Here is a 21,607-nt window from a genome sequence, read left to right on the forward strand (position 1 = left end):
GTCGAACTCTCGACAAAGACAGAGATTGGCTTATAGGTTTATAGATGACGCAGTTACACTCTCACACCTACCGACAGTGCTACTTGGGAATGCCACATCAAAGGGAACATTAAGGCGTCTCTCGCAGCAGAGCGCACATGCAGCAAGCTACTCTGTGAAGCACAGCTCAATGGGTAGGCCACGCATCACACATAAAACAGCAACTGTATGTCACAGCTTTGCTTGTTAATCATCTGTACAGACTCTGTAGGTGAATTTTTTTGCCAATGCACTTAGTGAGAGATGTTGCTGTGCTTTGTTTGTGTGGGTGCTGCTACAATTGCTGAAGTTGTTAATGTGAATGTACTGAGTGATAGGAGTATGCATATGACTGAAGTTTTTTTTATGGTTCGCATAGTGCCACCTTTTTAAGGCTAGGACGCAGGCTCCTGCTTGTGATTCTTGCTTTTGATGTTTTGTACTTGCATATCTTTGTGGTGCAAACAAATAAACTTTGTTGCAAGTCAAGCACTTGTCGTGTCCTTCTTTCAGGCCTGTGGGCAGCAGAAATGCCACAAGGTGTAATATGCGCAGAATGTAGCTCACTCATTTCAAGCACGAAGAACTACACTGAACTTTTTCATGTTTCGACACTTTTTGCACCTCAAGGGTTGCTGCTATGCTTAAAAAGAGAGAAAGAGGAAGTAAATATATTGGGATGCAAAAGCGACATAGCACAGGAGCATAGTTCAGCACATCTGCCCAGGAGTGACCTAATGGATTTACGGTACAATACAGACGCCTAAAGAGACACTAAAGTGCAAAAGCAAGTTGGCCAGCATCAGTAATTACAGTGTTGTGAATACAAATAATATGCCACTTGCAGCAGCAGTACTTTATTAGTGCATGAAAATTCCCAAAGTGGCGTGAAAACAGGCACGGCTGCCCCATATATTGTTCTGCACGACAACTTGTGACATTACTAATTGCGGATGTCAAGACACGACTGGTGGAACTAGTCGAAGCGTTCTTCAGAAGCAAACACTGATGCAGGGATATGAATGTGTGCAAGAACTTTTCCTGGTCTTGTGCTTCTTAAAAGACAAAAACCTCATCTAGCAAACATAAAATATGATGCCTCATCCCACACTTTGTTGCAGTGTCGATTTCATCAGAATGTTTTGCCTTGCCTACAAGCACAGCCACAAAAATGCATGCATGTGGGTGCACTAGAGACTGCAGTACTGTGCCTAGCTAGTGACTTAGCGCATACAGATAAAGCAGCTAGTGACAGCAGGGGATTATGAGCACAATCAGCAGGAAACAAGACGGCTGTAAAATGCTTTGATCAATGGCGCAGGCATGTTCGCGTAGCAGCTTTTCCTAGGTGGTGCCACTGCGGGCGTTCCTAGGGAAGCTTTGCCGATGTCATAATGCCCTGCCAGCAAAGAGATGGGGCTGGGTGGCCTATTTTGCTGTACGCCGCCACACCAAGGTAGCATTAGGTAGAATGTAACAGAATGTAACAGAATGACAGAATGTAACTTTGAAAAGTAAAGGGCAATCAGAAAAGTTTTTAAGAAGGCGGTAACAACTGAATAGTCGGGCTTGGCTTGCTCTGGGCGCTTTGTGACGTACCCTGATATGTTTCCAAAAAGCGAAAGAGAAAAAGCCAGTTCGATGAATAAAAGAAAAGGCTTTGAAAAATTGTGGTTTTTCTGGCAGACCAACTTTTACAGCCAGTTCAGCACTGTTAGCTGGCCTGCAGCAACACATGCATGTACACTTCACTCTTAAAAGAGTGTCTCGTGCGCAAATTCAGCGTACAGCAGACCGATTGCAAAGCGTGGGTGTTAGCAAGTTTGTCACATAGCCTTTGATTTGATGACTATTGCATTATAATGACCAGTTTCCCAAATATGCTTCCAGAAGTGAGCATTTTTAAGCAATTCTGCTCTCACCATGTGAACTGCACGACAGGTGAAAACAATGGCTACCGTGGCTGTAGCCAAAGAAAACGGGGGGCGAAATTTGATTAAGCACCGGACAACACATTTAGCAACGGAAGCACACACCAAAGGCCACAATGAAGACATGAGGAAACGTAGAGCGCTGAAGTTTACAAGACGACCAGAGAATAAAGGGACAAACGAAACGCTTGGTGTGATTCGTTTGCTCCTTTATTCTGTGGTCGTCTTTTAAACTTCAGCGCTCTGCTTTTCCTCATGTCTTCATACCAACTAGCCCAACACCCAAGCTTTACTGAATAACACAATTAAAGGTCATCCTGCCTGATGGAGGCAACGCATGTGAGCAATAGTAAATCACTGAAGGACTCTGGCCAGATATCATTCCGCCTGACGAAATTTTAGGGAGTTCCAATTGCCGTCTCGTCACCACGGAACGCTAGAAAAAAAATATATCTGAAGCAACACGGTTGTCTGCACTATCGCAGAAACAATCAGGGCAATTTTCGGGCCAAAGGTTAGGCTGATTCCATGTAGGGATGTAGGGTAAACGGTGCAGATCCACGTTTGACAAACAGCCGTTCCAACCACGCGGCGATTCGCGAACCGCCGAGGGCGTGAAATAGAGCAATAGTAAATCACTGAAGGACTCTGGCCAGTTATCACTCCGCCTGACGAAACTTTAGAGAGTTCCAATTGCCGTCTCGTCAGCACGGAACGCTAGAAAAAAAATATATCTGAAGCAACACGGTTGTCTGCACCCGTGGTCTGCACTATCGTAGAAACAATCAGGGCACAAAATGCAATTTTCGGGCCAAAGGTTAAGCTGATTCCATGTAGGGTAAACAGTGCAGATCCACGTTTGACAAACAGCCGTTCCAACCACGCGGCGATTTGCGAACGGCTGAGGAGGCACTTCGAAATCCACAGCGGCGGGCAACACCTGACAATTAAAGGTTGACTTTATAACTTTTACAGCGGCGGTCGATCACCACAGGGTGAATGGTGTAGATCTAGATACACGCTCGAGAAACAACCGGTTCATATACACGGCGATTGGCGAACGGTTGAGGCACTTCGAAATCTACAGCAGCGGGCAACGCCTGAGAACGCGTAATCACGCACAGAGGCACGGTTGAAGCACTTCACGTAAGAGCATGAGGAGCGGATGCGGTAGCGCACACTGTGTATCCAAACCACGACCGGCTGTCGTGACCCAAACCACGACCGGCTTGATTCAAACACTTGCCGCTTCACGTAAGTGCATAAGCGGCGGGAAACACCTGTTGAGAACGCGAAATCCAACACAGGCACGGTTGAAGCACTCGTAATTAACTTCGTTAGAATATGAATGATTAGGCGTTCAATCCACAGCGCGGCCGTCGCAGAAAGCAAAATACAACATGCCGATTGAAACACTTCACGTAACATGAGCACTAGAGCCACTAAATAAGCTACGCTTGCGTGCTTCACGTAAGTGCATAAGCGGCGGGAAACACCTGTTGAGAACGCGAAATCCAACACAGGCACGGTTGAAGCACTCGTAACTTCGTTAGAATATGAATGATTAGGCGTTCAATCCACAGCGCGGCCGTCGCAGAAAGCGAAATACAACATGCCGATTGAAACACTTCACGTAACATGAGCACTAGAGCCACTAAATAAGCTACGCTTGATCTAGTGGCTCTAATGAGCACAGGCTAGCGCAGAGGGCACAGCTCCGGCGGCTCCGGCAGGTCCCAGAACGCAGGGAGTGTGCACAACGGCGGAAAAGCCAAGCGCCCTTCGCCTTTCCCACTCGCACTCCTCCTTTTCTCTCTTTCGCGTCTGAGCGTCCGGGCAATTTATTTCACGCTACCCGGCCAAGCAGTACCTCCCCTATAGGAGTAACGCAACAGCTAACAGCACCTGAACTGAGCAACGCATTAATCGTAAGGCTGCAGAACAACAGGCCTCACCTGAACAGTTGTAAACGAGGCTTCACCAAAGTAGCTTGTGATTGATGTTGATGTTGTGGTTGATGTGATCGTTGCAAAGTTGCAGTCGGTCCTGGGCAATCATGCTTAAAGGGACACTGAAGTGAATTTGTCAAGCTCCCGTTTTTGCTTGCACTGCGTAGACTGGCTCAAATTAACACACTTATCGTTTATCCGGTTGACAAGCCGGTAATTATTTTATAAAGCTCGAAAGAAGAAAAACTACCATGCGCGGACTGCGGCGGCCGCACCAACTAAACGCTGACGACGGGAGGACAGGAGGAGGTGCACCGTGATTGGACGATGCCCAAGATTAGCATTCAAACAAGTTTCGGTTTCGGTTCTGTAAAACAACATGCTTGACATCCCATGTTATCTGATGGGCATTCTTGATATCTCAGTAACCATCATACCGCGCTTCTGCCATGTTGTCGGCTGTAAAATACCCAAGATAAGCCTCCCAGGACGGCTTGGAATCGTAGCAATCACTATAGCCAAGGCCTACGCAGTGGATGAACGCCCTCCGCGTCCCCGCAGACGCTCAAATGCCATGGGCTTTTCCCCCCTATTTGGAGCTTGCCTCACTCATGCCTGTATCGTAAAAAGCGTGTTCGCACCAGGCCAAGGGTCTGCTGATTCTGGCCTGTGCCCACTGCCCGCAAGCAGTCGGTGCTTATGTCAACAACACGCCAACGAGAGCTCGCTAGCGCGTCAGTGTCAGTCTGCGCGCGTTCTGCGAACTCGCTCGTGGAGAAGTGAATGTTACGGCCAAAAAATGGCAAACTCACAATAGAAAACATCGGCTGAAAACGGAAAAAAATCAGCTTACAAAAAAAAAAAAAAAACCCTCGGGGATTCGAACTTGCGACCTGCAAAATATCATACCTAGCGCTCGAGACCACTCGGCCACGGGCCAGCGCTGTCAACGACGGCAATATAGGTATATAATGTATAACCAGTTTATACTTTTATTTAGTTTTAGCGTTTTAAGCACCTTAGGTGACTATTTGTTGTATAGCGCTCGTACAGTAAGCGTCCCCCAAATTTCCACAATATCTCACGCCTAGCAATTGAATTTCTTACACGGAAAAGCGTTCGCAGATGCGTAGTCGTGATGCTGACCGCTGTGCTTTTCACCCAGCGCAAAAAAAAGTGCTTCCTGCTCCCTAGTTTTACGCTGCACGGTAAAAGTTTTAGTTGATTTTATTTCCGTAGTACCTACATTGGCTTCGCTGATTTCACCCGCCTTCAAGTGGCCTTAGATTTTCCTACTAGCGTACCAGTCAGCGAAGCGTCGCATGTGCAGCGCTTGTATGGAGCGACCTGGACTTGGAGCTTGATACAGTGTACAAACTAACAAAGTAAAGAAAGGCAAATTCTTACATTCACAAACGTGTCGTTGCTTAGTTTCAACTGGGCGAACGAATTGCGACGACCCGTCGGCGGCCGGCGGACTAAACGCTTTACCATAAACGCGGGGCCGATCATGACACTACCCGCCTCGGTGGCTCAGTGGCTAAGGCGTTGCGCTGCTGAGCACGAGGTTGCAGGTTCGATTCCCGGCCGCTTTTCTGATGGAGGCGAAAAGCAAAAACGCCCGTGTGTACGAGATTTCGGCGCACGTTAAAGATCCCCAGGTGGTCGAAATTAATCCGGAGCCCTCCATACGGCGCACCTTATCGCCTGCACTGCGTCGGCGCGTTAAACACTACAATCAGTCAATCAATCCCGACTCTGTCGGAAGGTCCGCGAGCCGTGCAGTAGCGCGGTCAAGACAAGTCATCTCCTGACATCACACGAAAACGCCACAAAAAATGGGCGAGGATTCAGAGAAGACAGCATTTTCGAATGGATTTTTCTACTAAATAAATTCGCGTAAACGCACTCAGAGTAGTCGAAACGTGGCCTGTGGACTCCGGACTACAATTTGCGCTAGTAATCCCGCAATGTTTACAAATCACTTCAGTGTCCCTTTAAGTTCACTGTTCTAGAGTCTACGCCCACCTAATACAGTGGAACCCCGATAATACGACTTTCAAGGTACCGCGAGAAAGCGACGTATGACCGGGGTGTCGTACGACCGGGGTGCGTGTAAATGCCCGCCTAGCAGACGGCCTCACGCAACAGATAGGCTAAGAACTTTTTTAAACTACTATATTTAGCGCGTTCTCGCGATATTTGCGTACTTTTAGCTGGAATCCCAAGTCTAAAAGAAAACAACGCCTACGTTGTGCCCCCTCCCCTTTACGGCGTCCAGCTAGCCCGACAGCCAAGCGCCGCGCGCTAAGCGATATAAGGCCGACGTGGTCGAGTAAACTGAGAGGGGAAAAGACAAGTGTGAAACTGCCAACGCCAAGCGAAACGAACAATAGTCTAAGGCGGAGATGAACAAAAAACGGCACTGCCGTACATGGTGAGACACCCTTCGAACGGCCCCGCGCCGTCGCTATTGGGTCATAGTGCTCAACACAGCTGTTTTCGTTTCCCACAAGACCCAGCAACGCGAAATAGATAAGATAATCCGACCTTCGCGGGTAAACCGTGTTGCGGCGAAAATTATAGCGCGGTCTTGGTAGAGTGACTTGCTGCGGCGGCCAGCGAGAGACCCAAAATAACGGTGCCAACGGGTACATGTTTCCACCCATCGCCTCCTGTATTTTGCTCCACTTTCGCGGCGGACGCGCCTGGATTGAGGCACTCTACCAAAGAAAAGAGCGAGGGACAACGTGGCCTTGAAAGACACTGATAAGCAGAGAGCAAAGATATAGGGTTTTCGAGCATAGTGAAAAGAAGGAACTTAGATCGAGCGGGCGGGGAAAGCGGCTGTTCGGTCATCGCCGTGGAGTGCGTCGTATGTGTTTTTGCGTTCGTCGGCGGCTCAACGGCAGCTTCAAACTCACGGTCCACCTGCCACATTCTTCGACTTCTCGCGGCTGGCGCGATGGCGTACTGCTGTCGCGTGGGGCCATCGCAGGTTAACTCCTGCTCCCGAGTACCTGCCTGCTTGCTTGCGTCTGTTCAGTAAGTGGTCTGACGCGCATGCGGACGTTTGCACATCAAGCAGCGCCAAACGGGGGTTAAGAATAAAGAATGCCAGGACAAGGCGGCGAAGCGGCGTAAAATATGGGACAAGCGCCTGTTTGTCCGCGCCAGGGTCCGTCGTATGAAGCGGACGCGCGCACTCGAGTGTCATATCATCGGGGTTTTTAATGCATTGTTTCTATGGGGAGTTTGCCGGGACCGTGGTGATCCGTCGTAAGAATCGGGTCGCCGTAAGTCCGGGGAACGTATTGGCGGGGTTCCACTGTATACTAAACCCATCTAGCACACCCATAAAGTGGTGTTTAAGCCCGCAAACAATCACGTCCAACAGTACGCCTTGTCTGTCTGCAGGAAGCACAAAATGAAGACGCGAACGAGACTAGTAGTAGTAGTAAAAACAAGAAAAAATCCAAAGAGGGCACAAGCGGCCTGGGTGGGGTGGGAGAATGAAGGGTTACACGTAAACAGGAACAAATTGCATAGACCAGGTGTGCACAGCAGACACAATGGAAAGACTCGCTTATACAAGTGCAGCCCCCTTATGTGCAAGTAACTCTTCAACGTAGCAAGTTGGAATATGTGTGGTCGCGTTCCCACTTTTGTGTCAGCGTTTGCTTTCATCTCGACTGTATACATACCAGCGCTGCTTCGCCGTCGCTTTTCTCACCAACCAACCCGACGACCGAGTTCTGTTCACCCGAAGTAAGCTTCACTGCCAAGAGTAGGTCATCGCTAACCGGCGCCACAACCCAAGGATGTGAGCAGAGGCGTTTTATTCGTTAATTTGTAGAAAGCCGCGCGACTGAAGCCAACGTCCTGAGGACAGAAATTGCCGGATTTTTCCCTCAGCCTGCTTCCTTCCATTTCCAACCCAACCCGCCTCGCACGCTCCGGTCGTCTCGAATGCTACCTGCGATAAGTGCTCTTTGTAGATCATCCTAGGTTGCAGTGTTCTCGCCTGGAGTTGCACTGCTCAGGATCAGGCTATGCAGGTTCAATAGCAGGCAAACTACCAGTCACTCTCAGACCGCACTCGCCTGGAGTTGCACTGCTCAGGATCAGGCTATGCAGGTTCAATAGCAGGCAAACTACCAGTCACTCTCAGACCGCAGCGAACACAAACAGCCCACAACCGACTGATCCCGAGCCATCTACGATAGCCCAAGTGTTGTTTCCACACACTTTTTCACGACGGCTCATTTTTGGTAAGAGAGGCAGCAAGAAACGACGCCAGCGGCTTCACGGATGTCCAAAGCCAAGTTACAGAACCGCAGGGGTTCTGCAGCGCCTGAAAGGAGCAACGGCTCCGCGCCCGAATTTGGCAGAAGTACCACGCGACGAATGTGCCGGAAGCCCGTGAATGGGGCGATGCGTACACGTGTGCACGTTCGCCAAACAGGCGGGGTTTGTTTACCGGAGGGCCAGCTCCCGAAAATAAAACGTCGCCTCCTCTATGTATACACCCGAGAGGACCGCATCTAAATTTGGGCCCCCGGCCGGCTCGCATGACACGGCGGCAGGGACGACGACGCGCTGACGGCTTGATCGCGCGCGTTGCCGCACGTGCATCCGCCGACACGCGGACAGCCCACCACCTACAGCCGGTTACCAAGCCTCGCGCTTTGCCAGTATGCCGAACGGCCATGTGCCCGACACACTGCGCTCAGCGACACTGTGCGCTAATTTACCTGGACGTCGACATAGCGCGGTGGTTTTATTAGCCGTTGTCAATGCAACAGCGGCCACGGCACGGACCCATACAAAGCAGGGACGACGCCGCTGGTCCAGCGGCCTCGAAGCAAGCCAGGATATTTACAAGAAAAAACGAACGGAACTAGCTGATCTCTCTGAATGCAAACACGAACCTGTCAGCTTGCAACATACCTCCACGTGATTAAGGGCCGCCGTACTCTGGGTCCCTCCTCCACTCCATCCGCTCTCTCCACTCAGCTGAGGGGAGGATTCCGCAATGCTTATGGGGAAATCGATTTCAAGGATCTCCTCCGTTGGTCCTCGAGTGGAGGAGGGATTCAGAATACCAGGGGTCAGCCTTCGAAAAAAGGCGTGAATTTTGGTTATAATTAATGAGAGGGGCCGTTTTGAGGCACGCCTACCGTTTCTTCGATGTTATCACGGCAGCACCAGTACATTCTCGGCGCTGCACACGAAGTTCCCCTGTTGTCCGAGTATTCTGCTGTTTTCAGCATCTTTGCGCTGACTATGAATATCATGATCACCATCACCATCAGCAGCATTGTCAGCAGCAGCAGCCTACTAAAATCCATGCAGGACGAAGGCCTCTCCGGGAGACATTGACCTCCAACCACTCCTGTCCTGCGCTGTTCGCGATCCAGTCCATTCCTTGCCCCCGAATTTCCTTATTTCGTCCCTCCGTCGAGTTATTAGCCTTCCCCTTCTTCTAGATCCGTCCCACTCTGTTAGCCTGGTGGTCCCACCGGTTGTCATTTTCGCCTCCCCACATGGTCTGCCCAAGTCCATTTCCTTTTATTTATTTGATTGATTGATTATGGGGTCTAACGCGCCGACGCTACTCAGGCGATGAGGCGCGCCGCGGTGGAGGGTTCCGGATTAGTTTTGACCACCTGGGGATCTTTAATCTTTAACGTTCTTTTTCTTTATCTGAACTATGATATCATCTACTCTAGTTTTCTACCTGATCCAGGAAGCTCGTTTTCTCTCCCTAAGTGTTACTCCGATCATCCTTCGTTCCATGGTCCGTCGAGCACATCCAAGAATTGCATTCTAGTTGTTTAGTAAGGCGCCAAGTTTCCACTCCATATGTCATCACCGGCAGGACGCATTGCTTGTATGTTCTCTTTCTGGGTGATAGAGGTATACCTTACTTTTCCAGTGCTTGGCGAAAGCGCTCCAGAACACGCCTAATTTCTCCCTCGTGATTGGGGTCAGCTCTGATAACCTGGCCGAGATAAGCACTCTTCTACCTGTTCCAGCGTTTCGCTGCACAGCCCGAAGAGGGCGCTTTCGGTATATTTATTCATCATGAATTTAGATTTATTCATATTTATCTTTTGCCCCGCTGCTTTGCTCTCTGATTGTAGTTCTAGCTGAAGCATTTTTTGGAGGTATTCCGCAGACCCACTTAGCAGGACTCAATTTGCTCCAGTAGTCCCAGTTTACCCGTAAACCTATGCTTTCTCCAGTCAAGCTTCCTGATTCAATACCCCCTCCAGACATACTGTGAATAGTTTTGGCGAGATGGTATCTCCCTGTCTAGCGCCGTTTCGGATCGGGAAGTTGTCGCTTTGCTTGTGAAGAATTATCCTGCCCGCACATCCTTGATATACGTCGTCTGGAAGTCTTATGTAGGTTTCCTCTATTCCCTTGTCTTTTAATGCTTTCAGCCCGGCAGCAGTGTTTACTGAATCAAAAGCATTTTCATAAATTCCAAGTAAAGGGGTTTACTGTACTCGGCGGATTTTTCTATTACTTGATTGATGACACATGAACGTGATTTATTGTAATTTATCTTTCCCAACCCCGGCCTGACCCACCGCGGTGGCTCTGTGGCTAAGGCGTTGTGCTGCTGAGCCGAAGGACGCGGGTTCGATTCCCGCCCTCGGAGGCAGCTTTTCCGATGGAGGCGAAAAGCGAACAAGATCCCCAGGTGGTCAAAGTTGATCAGGAGCTCTCCACAACGGCGCGCTTCATCGCCCGTGTAGCGCTGGGGCGTTAAACCCCACAATCAAAAAATCATACACAGCCTGCTCAACCTAGCCTGCTCAATGTTGATCACCCAACCGGCTAAAACATACCCAAATGTGCACTGTACAGTCAAATGCGGCGACAACTTTAAAATTCCATTTTTAAATTTGGGGAACGCAGGGATTATTAGCGCGTCTATTTTGCAACTGCAGAAAAGAAACCAGATATGCCGCACTAGATTGAGTTAGGACTATTCTAATCAACAGTACGTATCGTCGCCATTTTTACGAATTGCAAGGCTGCCTATACTACTGCAGCGCCGTTTGAGCACAGGGTATACCCTGAACACCTCAAAGCGTGCTCGCATCTTTTGGGCCTCGATTTCTGCGCGTCCCTTTTAGGGAGTCTCTGAGCGTAACAGTTAAGAGTTTTAAAAGTGGCGCCAACGGACTGTTCACACTCCACGTATGGGCGCGTGACGCGCTTGGCTGCCAGTTATCGCCCCACAGCATGAAACGCCGAGCGGAACCAAACGCCCGGCGGGCAGCTGGCACGAGTCAAACCTGGTACTGCGAAGGCGTATTTGTAATCAATACTCAGCAGTAAATTTCTCGCTTGGAATGTGGCCACGCTAGTTTTGCGTTGAAAGTCGACACGTATGAACTTGCGAACAGATGTCAATAGCACACATGTCCGGTTCGTTAGTACTGCTGCTGCTGAGGTGTTTCTTTCTCTTTGTTTTGCAGCTCACGAGTTGTAATCGGCTTAAAAAAGTGACGACGAAACACCCGCCGGGGGTTCGCCGGATACGCTTAGCATATAGAGTAGGACCGGTCGGAACAGCGACGCGATTCCCACGAGTCGACCTTCGCGCGAAGTAGGCGCGCATACACATTCGGCCTGCATGCCGGCCGACGTGCTCCAGATGATCGGCCCAGCGCAGTTCCTGGCTCGCGACAACGACTGCCAGCATTACGGCTACCAGGCGTTATCCACCGCCGCCCACTGATGCGCCCAGACGGCCCCGATCGGGCGTCGGAGGAAACGCTTATTGAACAACGAGTAGCGACACAAGGTCGCGGCACGTCGTTCGCAAGTGACACACGCCGCCTGCAGAAGCGCGGCTATGATACAAAGCCGGGCGTGCCTCGGACGGCAGAACGCGAGGCAGGTGGCTTCTGCGGAGTGACACGCGCGTATTTACCAAGGCGTACACGCCATCCTAGACAAGGCTCAATTTTGTTCCATGCACGCGAACACCCGCTTATTTGGAACCAAGGCCGACAACTTCTATCGCCCATCGACTCGGATGGGCCACCACCGCAAGTGGGTCAAGAAACTCATCACGCATTTGGCACCTGAGCCGTTCGTTTTCCAAGCGACCGTGTTCGTTTTCGATCAACCTTACGCGTTGGCAAGAAAATTATCCCCCCCTTCCTCGAGTTGTGCGCACTCTAGTGCAGTTCTATGCTATTTCTTCCTTCTATTTAAACTCGGCCACGAAGCAAGAAAAATCAATACAACAATTCGCGAGCCGTGCCCCTCTGTAAAGGTGGGTGACCATGCGAAGCTTGTGTCCGGACTATACGTACGGGGACTCCCCATTACGACGACAGAAGAATAGTGAAGTTTGAAGTGCAGAACGGCAACTTGTCTTGACGCCCTGACGAGCCGGAGGAAACTAGACACGCAAGCTCCTGGGACGCTGACAGAGAGAGGGCGGGGGGAACGTATCGGCCGACGCGGATCGCACAGGGGCGAACGGGTTTGCAGATCTCGAAAATGGTCCGTATTCATAACTAATCTACTCAAAATGTATATCGCAGTGATGAGACGCACAAGCGTTTGCACAGAACCCAACGATTTTGCACCAAATTCAAAACCTGAGTTCATGCACTTACAAAGAATGCACGGAACGCTAGCCAGAAACACTTTGAGCAGCGGAGCGATCAAACGGCCGGAAAATGTTCGGGTAGTATCTTACCACCAAACATGCCTATACCATGCAAACAAGCTCGTGAAATGAATGCAAAGCTACCTAATTTCGCAGGGCTCGCCGAACAGCGGCTCAATCCCAGATATACGAGATTGGCCGGATTCCGGCGGCCCGTCTATTAAGTACTTGGCCATCTGAAAGCCACCGCCTTCCCGGTGCTCCCTGGGTGCCTCTCCTATTACGGCTGTGCTGGCCGCAAATCAGCTTATCCCCCGGAGCGGCCGCGGCGACCCGGTCGGACCTGCAGGCGCACAATGCGGAGCCACGGCTGCAGGCCAAACCAATGCTGCGCACAACGATAGACAAGCGCCGCACCTGCACGACGCTCCCATGCATTAGCGTGCACCGGAGTCAATTAAGTCCCCGCCTGCCCTTTTGCTTGTGGCTCAGCTCTCCGGGGTCGTCGGGGACGTGCACGCTCCTGTTGTTGCATCGCGTATGGCGCGGACTCCTAGGAGGAGGCCGCCCCACATTTGGGATGGCCGCTCAGAGCCGCCGGCGGACGCGGCAGTCGACTTAGCGACTTCGGAACGTCGCTGCAAACACCGCCGCATCACCGCTCGTCGCAGAAATGCGACAAAAAAAGTTCCCGCGACTCGGACTTCCAGCCAATAAGGCTCAGCCTTGTTCCCGTGGAAACGTTACAAGGAGGCTTCGCGAGGCAGAAATACATGCGGCCTTTTCCCAGCTGGCCACCGCGCCCTGCACGTGCAAGCTTGGATATCTCCGGGATTCCTCTCGGGCTTAACGCGAGCTCGAAAGTAGTCCACGACCGGTGGGAGCCAACGCGGAATTCGGGCTCAGGGATGCGCCGCATCGACACACATACACTGCCCTGGGGCGACACCTAGCCATGCCGTTTTGTGCGGACTCCGGAACAGATATATATAAAAGCTCGGAAAATCCTTTGGACACTGTTCATCCGCCCGCGATCCTACGTTCCTACCCACCGTTATAGTTTAGCGGGAAGCGTTTTTCGGGTACTTGTGAGACTGAAGCTAGTAAAACGGCGTGACCAAAACCCTCCACGCTGATTGGCTAACAGGTCGCGTGAGCTCGCGCTCACCTGGATTCCTAACTGGCTGCGCGAGCTGTTCACCGTAAGTGCTACGGTACAAGGTCAGTAATGGGCGACGTAAAAAAAAAAAAAAATGGCGTCGCCACGGACTGCCGCCACCATCCGCAAGCATCACAGGGGAACGAAGGCCGATTTCGCCTCCGTGAGAAGGTAGGCAGGCCAAGAGTGGCGCCCTCAAAGGTCGCTCGTGTGGCGACCAGCCAAAAGCCGGCGCGGGGACAGCCGCGGTCCCATAAGGCCGGCTGAGAAGCCACCAGGTCGCGCTTCTCCTCAGTTGTGTGCAGCACGACGAAATCAGGAAAGCTTCCTTTTCAAGTGCAAGGCCATCCCCGCGACACACGCGCGAAGGTTTGGTCCTCAGAAATCCCAGCCATCGCGAGCCCATACAAACGGGAACATCGGACAGCCGTTTCACGTGATCGGGTCAATCTTTCTAGTGGGACACTACTGGGAAACAGTCGCGAGACAGAAGTCCACCTACACTGAGAGATCTTAATGCGCGTAGTCCTCAAGTATTCCTTGATCGGCGAATACTTTACGACGACCTCACATCACAAGTGCAAAAGGCCGCGCATTTTGTGAGGCGGCCTTGAATCTTTATGCGCGCGTCGCAAGGCGAGGATGAACGGCCACGCCAGTTGCGGCCCGGGGGGGGGGGGGGGGGAGAGACATGTGAAAAACACGCAGCGTCCACTGTGCATTCTATTCACGACGATCTTGAATTTGTTTGTGATCAATGAGGCGCGTCGCGTCCATTTGTTTACCACCCTTGTGACCGTTCAGAAATAAAAGGAGCTGCCGATAGTGTTACTAGGTAAGAACGCGGAAGTTTGGCTACGGCCGTTGACGAGCCCACACCTACAGCAGCTACTAGCGGCGAAGTCACTACCCATGCTGCTGCAACTACTAGCGGCAGAGTCACTACCCATGCTGCTGCAACACTGCCTCCACAGAAGCCGATAGCCGACTGAGACTGCGGACGGGATTTCCAATGCACGCACTCGAAAAAGCAAAGGCTCGCCAATTTCTTCCAAAAATTAGAACTTTGGGCGTTTAATGCGCCGAGGCTTCATTATTAAACCTGGGCTATTTATGAGGCGCGCCGTGGTGGATGGAGGGCTGCGGATTTATTCTGACCACCTGGGGATCTTCGACGTGCGCCGAAATCTCGACACGCGGGCGTTTTCGCGTTTCGCCTCCATGCACCACAAAAGCAGCCACGGCGTCCGGGATCGAACCGGCGTCCTTGGGACGACATGGGCGATCGGCACGGTCTTCTAAAGCATGCGAAGGCAAACGTCGCTATCAATAGCTGTGACTAAAAAACATCTCCAACTTTCAGGTCTGGCGAAATTTCGCATGCTTACGAAATATTGTAACAAGGCGGTCAGGTGACTTGAAGACCCCTGGCTATGTATCGTGGGGCTGCTTCCTAAAAGACGACGATGACAATCTCGGCTCGCCTCCATTACGGAAGTTCTTGACCTGGTTTAGGGTGGAATTGTAGCGTAAATATATGGTATTTGCCTTCCTTCCGCCCTATGACAATACGTATGGCGATATGACTTGATCCGCTAAGCTAGAACGATAGTTACGATCATCCCAGCAAAAGCGAACGCACCGCTACAATTTTTATGGCTGCAGGACAACCGACCACACACGCGTCTATATGAGACTGTGGTCCTCCCCCGCTATCCATCGCGCGTATACATATGGGCAGCTTTCTGCGCCTTGTTTCTGCGTCTTGATTTTGGGAAGTTTCCTCTGTGTAAGTTAAAGGTGGCTCAACAGACTAGCCACCGCGCCACGCAATTTGAGCGCGTGGCCAGCTTGTTTTTGATGTCGCGCGACGCACTTTTCGTACGCCGATCCCATGGAGAAAGCCGGAAGCGGTCACGGCTTCTGATAATGAAGCGTTCTCTCGAGATGAAGTGCGCACTTCCGACAGAACATAGGCAATATACCCGAAGCGCTAATGTATTGGCTATTAAGAAAATGGGTGCGAAATTTCCTTTGTATTATATACTGCGGACACGCAAGACACTTGCCGCCGCAGTAAGAAAATCGATGTGCCTTAACTACGCCCCGCTAGTTCCCACGCACTGTTGTCGCAGCGGTGTTTCTTGCCGTTGAACGTACCAAAAGACTTGAAATAGGCTCAAAAACAGCGACAAGAAATATCCCTCCGATGTTTTGAAGGGATGGGTTGTATTCACTGGAGAGGCACGCATGCAGGCAACCATGTGAGTACGCCGTCACTGGTTACGTCGGGCTCCACGGGATGGCAGTACTTGTTCGTGCTAAGCACATGATGTGTGCTGGACGTTCCAAACTCTACCCCACAGACCGCAAAGTGATGCCTCGACTCCAATGTCAGTGCGATTAATAACATCTCTGTTGACACCACCGCTGAGAGTCGGGTTGAAACGGGGAAAACGATGCACGCCGTTTTTTCTTGTTTTTTTTTTTTTCCTGCGGTGTGCGGGCGCAGTGGCACAACCCGCGCATGACCGTGGCGCTTCGGCCATGTCCGTGGCCGTTTCCAGTGTTGCCAAGCGAAGAAATTGAGAGCTAAACGTTCCAGTGAATACCATCTATACGTTTCGCACATAACAAATATGCTCGCTAAGCCGTCTTCTCGCCGAAAGAGAGCGCAAACCTAGGCCAACTGATTACACCTATGGTGCAAAAGTGAACCAAGTAAGAAGCTGCACAGGTCAGCAGCCCCCAGATGGTAGAGAACCGAACCTGGGCAGAGTGTTGGGGAGTAATCTTCACGGCGTCCGAGTGACGAGGGAGTGACATCGGCTGACACCACGCGTCTCTGTGCGCTGCAGAGGCTGAAGGGAAATCCTTGTTCGCCGTCTCTGCCACGGCATGAATAATGAACATGTGCTATAAGCGTGAATAATTGCTACGGCAATGAGCACGATCGCGCTCCTCGCGTCAGAAGACAGATTTAGAATAGGGGACAACGCCAGCTCTTACCTCGTACGGCCACCAGGGAGATAAGGCGCTGCCCCAGACGTCAATACCCCTCACACTCAGGCGCGCTCATATATGCCAACTTAAGTCAAACCTAAGCGTTATTCTGGAGTCTGCTGTCAGACGCTACCTAGCTGGAAGAACAAAAAATAAAAATAAAAGCGCGCACAAGTATACGGCGGATCAACAAAGACTACAGCAAGGCCCAAGTGCATCCTTGTGGACACGTCAAGCTAGGGCTAGGCGAATAAGAACGAGGTTGTAGCGCATAAACGAAGGAGGTAGGCTTCACGACTGACCGGTGACAAAAACCATTCCGACGTACACCAGCCGTCGCCCAGGCGCCGCCGAAACTCTTGCGGCCACAGTGCAAGCCACGCAGAGTCCCGGCCAGCTGTCCCGCCAGCGCGTACAACTTGTCTCGCCCATCCGAACACGAGGGGACACCGGCAGGCCCGGTGCACGGGGCGTCGCAGCAGAGTAGCAATTTGCCCGCATGCAGCAGCAGCCGCTCGGCTGACGCGAAGGAACAAGAAGCGCTTTCTGTTGCGCCGGCGAGGCCCGTAATATAACAGCGGCGTGTCGTTTCCTCCAACCAGAATAGACGAGTGGCCAGATTCTCCTTGACACGGCGCACGTAACCGCTCAAGCGCGAACCCGCCGCAGCCAGCGAAAACCGACCGCACTATCCACCGGTGGCGCCGAATTAGAATATCGCGCAGGAGCGCCGAGACAGAAAAATGGATGGCGCAAGTATACATACGGAGGCATGATCACCCCAATCTGCTCGGTCCCATATTTCCGGCTTTAGATCTATTCCAGAGAGATTGGTAGAGATAGAGAATGGGCGAAAGCGGGCGAAAGAAGGAACAGAAGCCTCCTTCTTTATGCTATGAAGAAACGAAAAATCTACGAGATGTGGCGCACACGTTCCTTCAGAGCGAGCTCTCTCCGTGGAAATTTGTTCTATAAACCAAAAGTTCAGCAAATATATATTTCCCTGTACATATAGTTCGTTTCTACAGAGTTCACACACACAAAAAAAAACTATTTGAATGATACCGATAAAATTATGGTTACTGCTTAGCTTCAACTATTACTGCTGTGATATTTATTTATTTATTTATTTCGGTACCTTCAATGCCCAGGGGGCGTTACAGAAGGGAGTGGGTTTCTTTTTTACAAGGTATTGAAAAAATATATATACAATAAGGGGAAAATATACAAAGCAAGAATAGATGCGATGCCTTAAAGGCAAGAGCGAAAAAGTAAACAAATCACAGGAGGTAAAAACTATACATATACATATATATATATACATACATACACACATATGCATATATATACATTCATATACACATACACGTACATACACACCGAGAAAAAAAAAAACACTTGGTGCGGAGGGAAATATAACTCAAAAGCTGGGGAGTTATACAAAGACAGTTGTGAAAAAAAAGACTATGTAAGAAAATTCAAAAAACTTGATTATACAATGCACAAGTGACGTTCAACTGCCGAACGAAATGCGCGCGCATCTGTGATTGTAGCTATTGAAGTTGGCAGGCGGTTCCACTCATCTGATGTTTTTGGTATGAAGGAATGGAAGCACAGATTAGTACTACAGTGAGGGACGTTTACTTTGAAAGGGTGATCAACGCGCGATGATAAGTACGACGGGCTGGAAAGGAGTTCATTTTTTAGTTGTGGATTGAAGTGATAAATTTTGTGGAACAAGTTGAGTCGAGACAGCTTTCTGCGCACGAATTATAAGAAAACTTGTTCACAGAATGATCTTTTTTTCCCCAATACGGTGCTCTATGGCGTTGAAAGACCCGTGCCTAACGCCACCACTATGACAGTGGCCACAAAGTAGCAGTAATATCCGCGTCACCAAATTGTGACAGTACCTTGAACTGCGTTTAGTACCTGCCTCATGATAAGCATTGGAGAGCTAGCCATCTTCAAAAGCAGGACGAATTCATTGCTGCAACTGAACTTTTTTAAATTTTCCTCTCAGCATAAATTCAAGAAAGGAAGAACGCGCACCGGAATGCACGTTTGTGGAGAAGTCCTGGATGTTGATATACAAGCAAATAGTTCGCACACAAGGAAACGGCTCTAAAAACAGGACATAGAGCGAGGTGGCAACCACTGCACCGACTAATTGCTTTTATCCTCAAGCTCTGATTACGCATCAACCAGCCCACTCGCTCCTGATCCTCGGGCAAATTTATTTGTGCCAAGTAAATGTTAAAGGGCCACGAAGACAAAACTCAAGTTTGGTTCATTCGAAAGGTTACCTCGTTAGAATCATACTGACACCCCTTTTAATGTAAAATTAACCCAAATAAGCTATATAATTAGGAAAAAGGGAACAGCCACATGACTCACTAGCTCATTTCCTGCACTAGAACCTATGACGTAATATGCACAGCTGTGTGATTGGCTGAGGCTGGCAATACCTAGGTGTTAGGCAGGGCTTATACGATTGAAGAACGAGCTATTTTCACTGAAATGTAATGCATACTCATTTTATAGCAGTAAGAATGTTGGGGTAAACAATGCAAGTTACCAACGTAAGCATGGAAGTACCAGTGCATACTGTTAGGTACTGTGCACACTATGCTTGTTCTAGCTGCACAGCAGCCGGCGCCTTGGGGTTTTATCACACGACACTGGGCGATTGGCGTAAGCAACATTGTTACGTGAACCTGTTTGTCGGGCATACACCTGTTTCACGAACAATTACTATACTCGGTGACAACTTAAGAACGGCACCAGAAGTTGCCGCTGTGCCTTATCACCGTGACCGGATGTTTCTCCGCGCGGCGCAAGTAGGGCGTTACTGGGAATATTTTGAACATGGCGTGAGCCGTTCCCGTGTTTTTTGGGACTTAATATGCTTATAAACGACTCCAGTGACGACAAACAAACTGCGTGAGAAAGACAGACGATATCACGCATTCATAGCAAACTCCTTTCAAAATGTGCGCGCTACAACGTCACGGGTCCGGCGCTATCGCGGAGTGATACACTACATGAGGTGGTGCCGTTCTTGAGTTGTAACCGAGTATACCGTAAAATACCGAGCAAGCGCCCCCCCCCCCCAAAAAAAAAAACTTGTAGATAATTGGCTTAGAGATAGGGAGGGGGCCCTTATTCGGATCGGGCCCCAAATTCAAGATGGCGGCACAAAATGGCGGCGATCGCGAGAAAGGCACTGTAGCCTTCATTATGAAAAATGTTTATTTATGAGTCATGACACTTCTAGGCAATGCTAAAAACGTAAATTTTCACATTCACTTCAATCACTGTTCAATCCGCAAAACGATTCTTCAGAATTCGATCCAAAAATAAGGTTCAGGCCCTCGGTCTGCAGCTCGTGAGGGTCCTCGGCGACAACGAAGTTTTGTTGCAGCAAAACTTCGTAGTTCTTATCCCACTCACGTATCCTTTTACCGTCCTATTTGAACACGCGAGAAGTGAGGTGCACGTTTCTGCCATTTTTCCGATGCCAGTCCACTACTTCGAGCTTCCTTTTTACCGTGTACGAATGCATAGTGAGCAAAGACAACCGCTCCCGAAAAAATGGCGGCGATGACTGGTAACGCTATAGCATGAAGGAAAGAATACTCAGGAGAGGCCCCTAGCATCCCAATGCATTGCAAAAAGTGTGGAGGAAGTCTTCTTGAACCCATGGACAATGTTGCTTACTTGTTTACAACTGCGGCGGCCAAATTTGGGCGAATAGAACGGACAAATTTTTAAGGCGCTTGGTATGTGGCTGCCTCGTTACGCTTGCAAACCATCGCAGTCGCCGTCGGAGGCGTCTGCGTTCGCCATCCCGCCAGCCTGTTGCTATGACGACGACAAACGCTACTTTTCCAGGCTTAATAGCTGAAAAATCGTCCTTCTATCTCAAAAACGAAGGCCGTCTTTCGATTGAAACTTTGGGTTAGGGTTAGAATGGGCAAATTGAAGGCCAAATCAACAGCTTAGAAGATGACATCGCACCGAGGAATTAGCGACGAAACTGTTTTCGCTTCGAAGCGGGAGGGCAGGGCGACGCCATGTTAGTCAAATCAAACCGGAGACAGCAAAGGATGATGGGATAGAGTGCTGGGCTCCGTGGGCTCAAGTCATGGCGGGACTCGGCTTCAGAAATGTGACGTCAGGGCCTCTCCTAACCTTTTCTTTCGTCCATGCGCTATAGTGAACTAGAATAACGCGTTCTCGTAGCAGCAACGACTTGGATTGTATTGGATTCGGCATCGGCTTTGAACACTGTGGCATCCAAAAGCCTGGGAGGGGGCGCTTGCTTGGTCGTGTACAGAAATTCTAAATTCCGGGAAAATGCTTGGGGGGCGCTTGCATGGGTGGGGGCGCTTGATCGGTATTTTACTACCTACCGTAACAAAAACAAGCCAGGTGTGGTCAGAAACAAAGCAAAAGCGCACAGTGGTCCTATGCAGTATGGTGGCTCCACCTAGGAGGACTGACGGTAAACAAGGCGCTCCGCAGTACGCTGCAGACTGAACAGCGCATTAACGTTCATTTTAAGGCCTGCCCTGGTTACATCATTGCAGATGTCACAAAACACGATTCGGCGGGAGAATCAAAACTTGAACTTACATTGATTAATTTTTTAGTGAATAGAGCATCGTTTCCTGCTGGACAAGCGCTGGGGGCGCTATAAAAGACGAAATCTTTAGAACAAAACAAACTTGTATTTTGTCTGCATGGCCCCTTTAAGCCCACGAGAGGTTTTCAACTATCACTGCCACACTTCATAATACGACTCAGCCAAGCACTGCTTATTAGGAGACAACAGCGATTCCTTATCTACCATATGTTTAATGGACAAAACAGCAATAGTGGCGTAGTGGCTTGCAAGGCC

The 21,607-nt window shown here is 50.1% G+C and overlaps 1 protein-coding gene across 1 annotated transcript in view; it reads right to left on the reverse strand.

Annotated features, from left to right (window-relative positions):
- LOC144178215 (uncharacterized) overlaps positions 1-21,607 on the reverse strand; it is a 105,394-nt gene that overhangs the window by 77,810 nt on the left and 5,977 nt on the right. The gene's annotated exons all lie outside the window — the stretch shown is intronic.

This window comes from Haemaphysalis longicornis, unplaced genomic scaffold, assembly GCF_048455015.1.
Source record: "Haemaphysalis longicornis isolate Haplotype H1 unplaced genomic scaffold, Haemaphysalis longicornis Haplotype H1 scaffold_4, whole genome shotgun sequence".
In the NCBI taxonomy this organism is placed as follows: Eukaryota; Metazoa; Arthropoda; class Arachnida; order Ixodida; family Ixodidae; genus Haemaphysalis; species Haemaphysalis longicornis.